Below are 10,734 nucleotides of genomic sequence, written 5' to 3'. Positions count from 1 at the left end.
CCAACAGATGAATAATGATCTTCCACTCTTCCAGTCTCATTCGTCCCTAACAACATCGATCCATAACTGTAGAAAAATCACCCTCTCTTCATCGATTTGATTTTCCTTTATCCCAAACATTTCATCCTCTTCGCGTCTTCAGCATCCCTAATTTCTTTTCTTCATCTTCTTCTCCTTCATCTGAACAAAATTGAACCAGACCCATCATTATCACCATCGAACATGCTGATTTAAGGTATCTCCTTGTAAACGGGTTGGGTGTTTCACGGTTTTCTTCAATAGTTCAGGTAAGTAATTAAGGGTTTTTGTTTTTGTTTGTTGCAATTTAACTTGCACTAAAAATTTTTCACCTAACTTTCCCAATCCAGGTTTCTTTCTGTCCTGTAGAACGATCTCGGTCACCTGTAACTCAAGAACACAGGTAACTTTTTTTTTTTTCAATACTTTGAATAATGGTTTTAGGCTCTTAATTCGATAATATAGGGGTTTATAAAATGTTTTTACCATGATCTATAACCTAATTATGCATGTGTAATTGAAAATTTATCAAAACCCCCAATTTAATTTTTAGGGTTACGGTTCATAAATTTTTTGATGTCCCAGCAGTTGAGCTATAATCATTTTTGCTTCCCTTTGGTTTCTTTTTGCCAGTAGATAGTTGTTTTCCCCCATGAGATACCTTCATATCATCGTGTAAGTGGGATGCATTTTTCTCTTCAAACTACTGTTTTGTAATATGGTAATTGGATTGCAGTTGTTGGCTTTTTTCTTATTTTTGTGTTATGATTGTTGGGGTGAACGGATTCATCTTATCTCTGTTTCTATTTTTGCATATAAGATCACTCTTTTTTTTTCTCTGTTTTTTCTGAACAATAAAAGATGCTATTTTATTAAAACTGTCCTTGAAGGTAGTTTGTTGTTTCTTTGTGCCATTAAAAGTGCCTTTCTTTCATAGCAGTCCAAGTGTTTCTTTTTTTCTTTTTTTCTTGCTGTGATTTGATTGAGCATGCTTGCAGAGTTTTAGTGCTGCCTTTTAGTCACAGCCAATCCAACTTACTAGGATGTGGTGGTTGCTGATTCGTGTAGATATTATTTCAAAATATGCAATTATTAGTTTTAGTTGCAAAACTTATACGCACTTATTTTCCTTGACAAAATTCAAATTTTGCGATCCTATTCATATTTGTAATATCATATCATTTTCTGGAATAATCCACCTTTTATTTTGTTGTGTTATGCAGGAGAAACCTCAACTATTTCAGTTTGTTCCAAATTAAAAGCAGGTACCATTTGTTCATACCACATTGTATTAACAAAGTTGTATTTATTGTGATAGATTCATAATTCTGTTTATCTGATTTATGCTCTCACAGGTCAAGGCAGCACACCAACTTCTCAAGACTATTCCACATAGCTATGGGAGCAGGAGGGTTGATGGAGTTCCTGTTTTCGGCAAACAAAATTCAGATATTGCAATAGCTACCAAAGACGGGATTAAGTGGTGTGTATTGATTCTCTTGTATCAAAATTTAAATATGCATATTTAAATTTTCAGGGCATAGGACTGTTTTTTTTCTTTCCTTATTCAATTCAAAAAAAAAATTGTTATGAGAAGACAATTGCCATGAAAATATGAAAACTAAACAGTGCTTTAACTTGGATATTCTTTCTGTTTTTCATAGTTTAACTTAGATTTGTTTTAAAGACTAGCAATTGATAAAGCTGGAAGGGTTTAACATACTGTTTATGTTTTTTTATTTTTCCAGCAATATGAATGGCTTATTGGATCACAATAGAAATCAATAGAGTTGGCTAAGTCTGATTGGGTTGCAACAAGGAAATGTCCACCTTGGGCCATTGATTATTGGGGCTTTGGTAAGTCAATTTTGCTCCATTTTTTGATGGTTGCTTAATTAGATTATGCTGAATTTGTCTGCTGGGCATGCCTATTGTAATCTTTTCAATTAATTGAAACTCTGCTTTTCATTGGGATAAGATTATTCATATTTAAATTTATTGTCCTTGTAGATCCTAGTTTTGGAGGTTTATGTGAACATGATGCTGGGATTATATTCAATTAACGTTTCTGGGCATAATACTGTCTTTTTTATTTCTGCTTTTACATTTTGCTTCCTGAAGTTCATGTTTTTGGTATTTTTCCTCTTAAGAAGAATAAGAATAAGACTCGGTCTTCTTTATTTAATTTCAAAACCATGAAGGCATTTAGAGGCCCAAATCCCATTTTGATTATTTGGTTAGACAATATAAATCAATGACAAGGTAGTTTAGAACTTTGGGTGGGTAGTTCAAAAAATAATAATTAATGCTTTTTACAATAAGCTGTGGGGGGAACATTACAAGAGTAAAAAGAATGGGGTAAAAGGTGATAAGGACATATTTAAGGGCGGAATCTTATGAGGAACACTACAAGAGTAAGTTGTTTATTTTTAATGAATTTTGTGTTGTGGGGTTGCTTGATTTTTGTTAAAAAAAAAAAACATAACATGATATATTCGGGATTATTTTTTTCTTTACTTTGATTTCCAGCAATAAAATCTACCTGGAAAGGAGCTTTCTAATCTTTTAGAATTACTTAGAACTTTGATTTCTGATATGCAGATTGTGTAAAAATGGCAAGGGTGACTAGGGTTTTGGTTTGAAGTTGGGATTGCTATGTTGGTAATTTTATTATTTTATTAATTTAGAATGCAAAGTGTAATTTTTAAAGAACTAGAAGCAAAATGAAAAAACAAATAAATTATAAAAAGTATTTTGTAATTATCTAGCAACATTTTAATTATTTAAAAAATCCTTTAATCAAGTTGCGCTCCTAAAAAACCAAAAGAAAAAAAACTTGGTGAATTTTTCCTATTTTCAGATATTCATTAAATTGAACTAAAGTTCAAATGTAAGAAAGGTAGTATATATGCTTTCAAGAGGAAAAAGAAAAAAAATATAAAGACAATACAGAGGGAGTATATATTATAAAAAATAATATAGTCCTTCCATTTCATGTAGTAATAATTAAGAATTGGATTGAATAATTTCAAGATAAAAGAGACCTACTTTTCCTGAGGTGAAGCAGTTTGCCAAGCATCTAGGTTATATATTATTCTTGCTTCTGAAAGAAAAAGTAGGAGTTTGAATGCTTGTGATGGAAGAAATAAGACCAAACAAGATTCTTGATTTATTGATGCACATGAAACAATTAATAGCACCAGTCTCTTTTGCTTTATTTGTTGAGCCATCAAATGACACTAGCTGTGGGTGATTTTTGTTTTTTCCAAGCTTATATTGGAATTCCCGAAGACTACAGTACTGTGTGGATGTTAATGGTAGCACACATATAACCAGTTTAACCTAGAAATAATAATAATAATAAGAAAAAAAAACAATTTTTGAGTTTTGAGAACCAACATCTATGGACATCAAGCAATTACCAGTCTGCTTGGTCATTAAATTATATGTCATATTCTAATTAGTTAGTTAGGTTTTTTTTTAAAAAAAAATAATCAAATCCCCTCTTATCATGTGCTTTATTTATAAGAGATCTCAAGAACTTGAGTACTCCACATAAAATCAAAAGGGTAAACTAAAGAAAAAGGAAAAAAAAAAAGTTCCCCATTCAGGAGTTACTAACTAGTAAAGTTTTATTGCAAATAATGATTTCCCATTTGAAAAGGAAATGTCTGCTTTTTTCTCCTGCTAAATTCCAACAGATTCCAATTAGCTAGCACATATCTGGAAGACCTTGTCTTCTGGATCATTTCAAGCTTTTTACACAAAGCAAGCATCCGATCCCTCTGTGCATTTTATTTCCTTTCATGTCTTTCCACCCTCTCAAACGCATCCTTGGAATCAATTTAACTTGGATTGTTTTAAAGACTAGCAATTGTTATAACTTGATGGGTGTAACATACTGTTTATGTTTTTTATTTTTCCAGCAATATGAATGGCTTATTGGATCACAATATAATCCAATAGAGTTGGCTAAATCTGATTGGGTTGCAATAAGAAAACCTCCACCTTGTGCCATTGATTCTTGGGGCTTAGGTAAGTCTATTTTGCTCCATTTTTACATGGTTGCTTAATTATATCGTGCATAATTTTTTTGTTGGGCATGCCTATTGTAATCTTTTCAAATAGTTGGAACTCTGCCTTTCATTGGGACAATATTGATAGTTTGTATAAGAAAACTAATTGAATGATTTTCTTTTATTAAATCTGATATTGAGTTTATTTTGGATGGAAATTATGAGACCAAAATGAAACCTAGAGGTGGCTGAATAATATATCAATTAATTGCAAATTTAAATGTCGTGCTATTTGTCAAGTCTTGAAACATATTGTGACGTTGAGATTGAGAAGACAACATTTCTCTTACGGTCTGCTCATGTCAATTAATTAACAATAATATTATGCTCCATACATATTAAGAGAAGAAAGAAGGCAACAAATCTACTAGTAGATGAAATTAACTAATTTGGATTGTGCTTAAAGAATTTATAAAACAAATGTATTTATATTTTCATCCACCAGTATTATAATTATTATCTAATTATTATTTCACTACGACATAAAAGATAGATACAATATATATGATAAGAGACAAAGATACAAATGTGAGTAACTATTATAACCCATAATAAATTATGTTTTTTTTTATATTGCATTTTCATCTTTTTAAAAAAATAAAAAAAATTCTTTAATCTTGTATTACTTCGCATGTTTCTGATTTCATTTACCATTTCTTAGTTGAGCAAAAAAAGATCCGAATAAAAATAAAAAGTTTGATGGATCCAATAAAAATAAAAGGATCCAAATAAAATAAAATAAAATATTTCAGGTGGTAACAAAAGTTAGAAGGACCAATAAAAAAATGAACTCCAAAACTATTATAAAGATAAATTTATTTAATATTTGTTCAACTAAATATTTTTTTTTCTTTATCCATTCATTCTGTATAAAATACTAACCGAACATAATCTAAAAAGTATATTTTTGTCACTAGTTAGAAAATATAAATGACAATATGAGTGTGTGGGAATTCCTCACACACTCATATTGTCACACTAAACAGCCCATATAATTAAAAACTCAATAAGAAAAAGTAGAAGAAAAACAGTTATCCATTTTTTAGCTTCATATATGTTTGAGCTGGACAAATAATTAAAGTTTATTCATGTGGTACATATTTTATTTTAAAGGATTGTTTAAGTACTAGTAGTTAAAGAAGTATGCTTATTTCAAAAAATGTTTATTGGTGTTGTCATGTTAATTAGATTAACATGGATGATCGATCGTGGATGTATCGTCGTCTTATGGATGGTCGCCTTCATCCTGAATACATTACTGGTGTTAGAAGATTTATCAATTTTGCATTTTCAATTGATAAAAATATATCTGGGGGAAAAAATTGATGTCCTTGTGTGAGGTGCAAAAATCAAAAGTTTTTAAAGGAAGATGATGTTTGTAAACATCTATTGACAAAAGGTTTTTTACCTTGTTATGAAAATTGGACTGTACATGGGGAGCCTTATGTCGCAGAACCAATAGTGGCTGGACCTTCATCGATTATAATGAGTCATGATGTGAATGATGTTTGTCTAGAGAATCCATATAGGAATCTGGTTATGGATGCAATGGGGGTTGGTGATGCATTCTATAATGATAATGTGTCTAGTCCTATGGTAGCAGGGGAAATTCCAAATCCGGAGGCAACTAAATTTTTTAAGCTTTTGAAAGCTGCGGAGGAGCCGTTGTGGGATGGGTGTACCAAGCAATCCAAATTATCTGCTTGTGTACATTTGCTTAATATGAAGTCAACTTTAAATTTGACTCAGAATGCCTTCAACAATTTTATTGACTTTACAAAAAGTTGCATGCCTAATGATGAAAATTTGGTTTCAAATTTTTATGATGCCAAGAAATTTATGCGGCCACTTGGACTTGGTTATGAGAAATATGATGTGTGTCCTAATTACTATATGCTGTACTATGGGGCAGATGCAATGAAAATAAATTGTGATTTTTGTGGAAGTTCAAGATACAAACCTAGAAATCCAACTAGTAAAGGTTCCAATAAGGCGGAGAAGCAACTCCGATACTTTCCTCTAACACCAAGGCTTCAGAGACTATTCATGTCTCCATATCATGCCAAAGATATGACATGACATCATTTTCATAAGTCTGATAATGGGGTTATGGTACACCCATCTGATGGGGAGGCATGAAAGGAGTTTAATTGTGTCCACTTAAGCTTTGCATCAGATCCGAGAAATATTCGGTTAGGGTTGTGCACTGATGGGTTTTGTCCATTTGACATGTCTTCAAATACATACTCTTGTTGGCCAGTAATTGTGACTGTTTATAATTTGCCTCCGTGGAAGTGCATGACTAGACCATTCATGTTTTTGACAATGATGATTCCTGGGCCAAAGAATCCGGGTAAAAAGCTTGATGTTTTTCTAAGAACTTTGATTGATGAGTTAAAGAATTTGTGGTTTTTTGGTGTTGAAACATATGATGTATACAGAAAGGAAAATTTTCAATTAAGGGCAGCTTTGATGTGGACCATTAGTGACTTTCCAGCATATGGCATGTTATCGGGGTGGAGTACTCATGGAAATCTGTCTTGTCCTTATTGTATGGAGCATAACAAGGCTTTTAGATTAAAAAATGGGGGGAAAACTACATTTTTTGATTGTCATCGACGATTCCTACCCATGAACCACCCATATAGATTTCAATCTGATAAGTTTTTGAAATGAGTAATTGAAAGGCTTCCTCATTTACCTCGTCCATCTGGTTTGGAAATATTAAACGAAGTGTCCAAGTATACTGAGGGACATAATGGAGGTTCATCATATAATGATAAAATTCCTAGCTTTGGTGTTAAGCACAATTGGGTGAAGAAGAGCATTTTCTGGGAGCTTCCATATTGGCATACAAATTTGATTCGTCATAATCTTGATGTCATGCATATTGAGAAAAATGTCTTTGACAATATTTTTTATACAGTAATGGATTGTCCAAATAGAAGCAAGGACAATTTAAAGGCTAGGTTGGATATTCAATTGTATTGTCAGAAGCCAAATTTACATTTGCAACAAGATATGAGTGGTCGGCTTTACAAACCTAAAGGCACTTATTGTCTACACAAGAAACAACAACAAGAAGTTTTGTCATGGATGAAGGAATTATCATTTCCTGATGGTTATGCTTCAAGCATTTCACGATGTGTGAAAGAGGCACAATGTAAGGTTTCAGGGATGAAGAGCCATGATTGTCATGTCTTCATTCAAAGACTTCTTCCAACCGCTTTCCGACCTTACTTACCTAGGCCACTGTGGGAGGCATTAACTGAACTGTCCGTATTTTTTCGAGATATTTGTTCAACAAATTTAAATGCCCAGCACATGGAGTTAATGCAGATGAATATAATTGAAATAATTTGCAAACTTGAAAGGATTTTTCCTCCATCCTTCTTTGACTCCATGGAACACTTGACGATACATCTACCTTACGAGGCAAAAGTTGGTGGACCAGTTCAATATCGATGGATGTATCCATTTGAACGGTATGTTTTCATACTATGTTAATTTTATTCACTTTTTATTTTTTAAAAATAAACTAATTGACAGAAATGATATAGGTATATGTTTTATTTGAAGAAGAAAGTGACCAATAAAGCTAAAGTTGAGGGTTTTATATGTGAAGCATACTTGATTGATGAAATTACCAATTTTGCATCTCATTATTTTGGTGATGACGTGCAAACAATTTGGAATCGAGTTCCACGGAATGATGATGGTGGCCTTAGAAGTGTAAATGGATGTCTCTCAATTTTTTCCTATCCAGGGAAAAAATTATCCAAAAGATTTTATTAAAGGCAGTTGTCACATGCTGAAATGCAAATTGCGCATAACTATGTGATATTCAATTGTCAAGAACTGAAGCCTTATTTAGAGTAAGTATGAAATATTATTTTGTACTAAATTTATAATAATTTATTATTAACTTTAACATTTTAAAATTTTAGGCAATGTCAACAAGAGCTAAAGTCACAACAACCACATGCGAGTGATGGTGAAATTGAAAAATTATGCGAAGCGATCTTTCCAAATTGGTTAAAAAATAATGTAAGTATTTTAAGAAAATTAATTTATATTTTATGTCAATTAGCTACTTTAAAAATATTATTAATCTCTTTTAAATCATTATTTCTTATGGAGTTAACTATTATGCTAGGTGGAATACCAATCTAACGGAATTGAAAATCAGCTCTTTGGACTTGCTATGGGCCCTTCAACTTCAGTGAAATGTTATAATAGGTGTTATGTGAATGATTTTAAATTTCATACTCAACGTTATGGCCGTTTTAAAAAGACAATGAATAGTGGAGTTTGTGTGAAAGGAAGTTGCTATGATGATAATGAACGTGATTATTATGGAATGCTTAAAGAAGTTGTTCGGCTAAAATACTTGGGGAGTAAGTGCAAGTTATTTATGTTTAAATGTAATTGGTATGATACAAAACGAGGGATTAGAGTGCATCCTTCGAATGGTTTGGTTGAAATCAAGCATACATCTCGACTACACGGAAATGAAGATTTTGTGTTAGCACAACAATGTCAACAAGTCTACTATACATATCCACCTGGTAATAAATCATCTGAATGGTGGACGGTTATTAAGACAACTGCTAGAAGTCGTTATAATGTTGACATGGGTGAATTTATTGAAGATGCCAACAATGTGAGATCATTTGATGTTGATCAATCAGATGAGATTTCTCAACCATGTCGTGTCCTTCCTACTCAAACACTTGATGATCCAAATATACTTGTTGAATCATCTTATGAAGAAATCGGGCAACATGAATTGATTCAACTTGACATGAATTGGGGAAACAAAGATGATGAAGATAAAGTAGAAGAAGAAGAAGAAGATGATGGTGATGGTGATGGTGATGGTGATGGTGATGGTGAAGAAGATGATGATGATGAGGATGATTGTTATGGTGGTGATGGTTAGGAATGATGATAATAATGAGTAGCACAAGTTAATTATATTTTGTAGTATATGTAATGAATTATCTTTATTATATGTATGAATGATTTCATATTATTTGACAATATTTAGGCTTTCAATGTTTTTTTTTTATTATTTTATTCAAGTGTGTGTTATGCATCACATTATATAAATCATTTTCATTCACCTTTGAAACCATTTATAACCTTTCAAGTATCAATCTTTAAATTGTGATTTTGATGTTATATTTTATTTTGTGATTCGTTTTCTTGCTTACAGATGCTGAAGCGTGAAAGAAAGGGTTCTTCCTACTCAATGTTTTGATTTATAGGACCAAACATTAAGGTAAGCATACTCAAAAATTTTGATTTCTGCTTAATTAATTATTTAGATTTTTATTTTTATTATTGTTTGTGTTAATTGGCTTTTGACAATTTAAACTTCATGGCTGAGTTTTGTCATTGCAAGGAATGCTTAATGAAATTGTCTTGAATTTTTTGTTCCTGATAGTTTAACTATGAGCTAATTTATTGTTATGTTGTATATATTCATATTAAATGTTAGTTATTTTTTCTGGTTTTTAGCATGCCTCGACGAGGATCCATATTAGATTCTAGGAGTGACAGGTCCACATCAAGGAGTGACAGGTCCACTTCATCCAAGTCATTTCAAACTACATCAAGGCATAATAACAAAGGATCCACATTTCATCAACCTGTGTATCAGAACGCAAATGAGTATTATATACCTACTTTGGGGAGTACACATCCTCCTCAACATGATTATGGGAGGGTTGATGCATATCAATATTGTGAGGGCTTTCGTTTTCAAGATTTGCTTCAAACTCAAGGAGGTTTCTCTCGAGATAACCAACTTGTTTATGAAGGACATAATTTATATGGGAGTTATGGGAGAGTTGATGGTAATGATGATGATGTGAACATTAGAAATGAAGATGAGGGAGACTGTAGTAATGAGAGAGGTGTATGTGATGAGAGAGATGTATGTGATGAGGATCAAGATGGTGTTCCATCATATCACGGTTCAACATCTTCTCCATACAATTATGATCTAAGTGTTAAAAGGAAGGGTTTTGACACGCCAATAGATCCAATAACAAGAAAAAAAGAGCTTTGTTTGTATGGAACAACAGAGTAAGTTCAAACTTTTAATAACTAACTTATTAAGGTTATATTTTCAAGTATGAAAAAAATTACTTATTATTGTGTAATTATTTGTTTAATATAAGTTTGTTATTATATATTTTCAGGTTCAATAACGCATCGTGTGGCCGTGCAATCGAAGATATTTTGAGGTCCAATTTTAAGGGAGCATGGCACTCTTGGGAAAAAGTAGATCCAATGTGCAGGGATGAACTCTTTAAAGAGTTTAAGGTAAGAACCAACACTAATTGCCATAATATTCTTTTCAATTTTGATCACTTTAATGTAGAATTATGAAAATTATCAACTGAATAGCTATGACTGATTTGTGTTATAATTTGTTCTTATTTCTTGTTTACTCTTTAATATCATTTAATTTCTTTAGTTATTACATCATCTTGCAAATTCTGAACAAGATAACACAATATGATTAATTATTTATATAATTTGAAATTTTGTGCACTCTTTTTACTTGGTATATATATTATTTGGTAGAAAAAATATTCCTTTCCTGAGGAAGATGAGTCGATTGTTCGTA

General features: G+C 31.8%; 1 long non-coding RNA gene across 1 annotated transcript; it reads left to right on the top strand.

Moving 5' to 3' along the window:
* The first annotated feature begins 202 nt into the window (after positions 1–202).
* LOC112327483 (uncharacterized) lies at positions 203–1,451 on the top strand. Its single transcript, XR_002981724.2, has 3 exons — positions 203–421; positions 1,242–1,283; positions 1,374–1,451. It is a non-coding gene; the product is annotated as an uncharacterized LOC112327483 (long non-coding RNA).
* Positions 1,452–10,734: the final 9,283 nt, after the last annotated feature.

Source organism: Populus trichocarpa, chromosome 5 (assembly GCF_000002775.5).
Source record: "Populus trichocarpa isolate Nisqually-1 chromosome 5, P.trichocarpa_v4.1, whole genome shotgun sequence".
Classification (NCBI taxonomy): domain Eukaryota; kingdom Viridiplantae; phylum Streptophyta; class Magnoliopsida; order Malpighiales; family Salicaceae; genus Populus; species Populus trichocarpa.
This window is presented reverse-complemented; position numbering and strand designations above follow the sequence as displayed.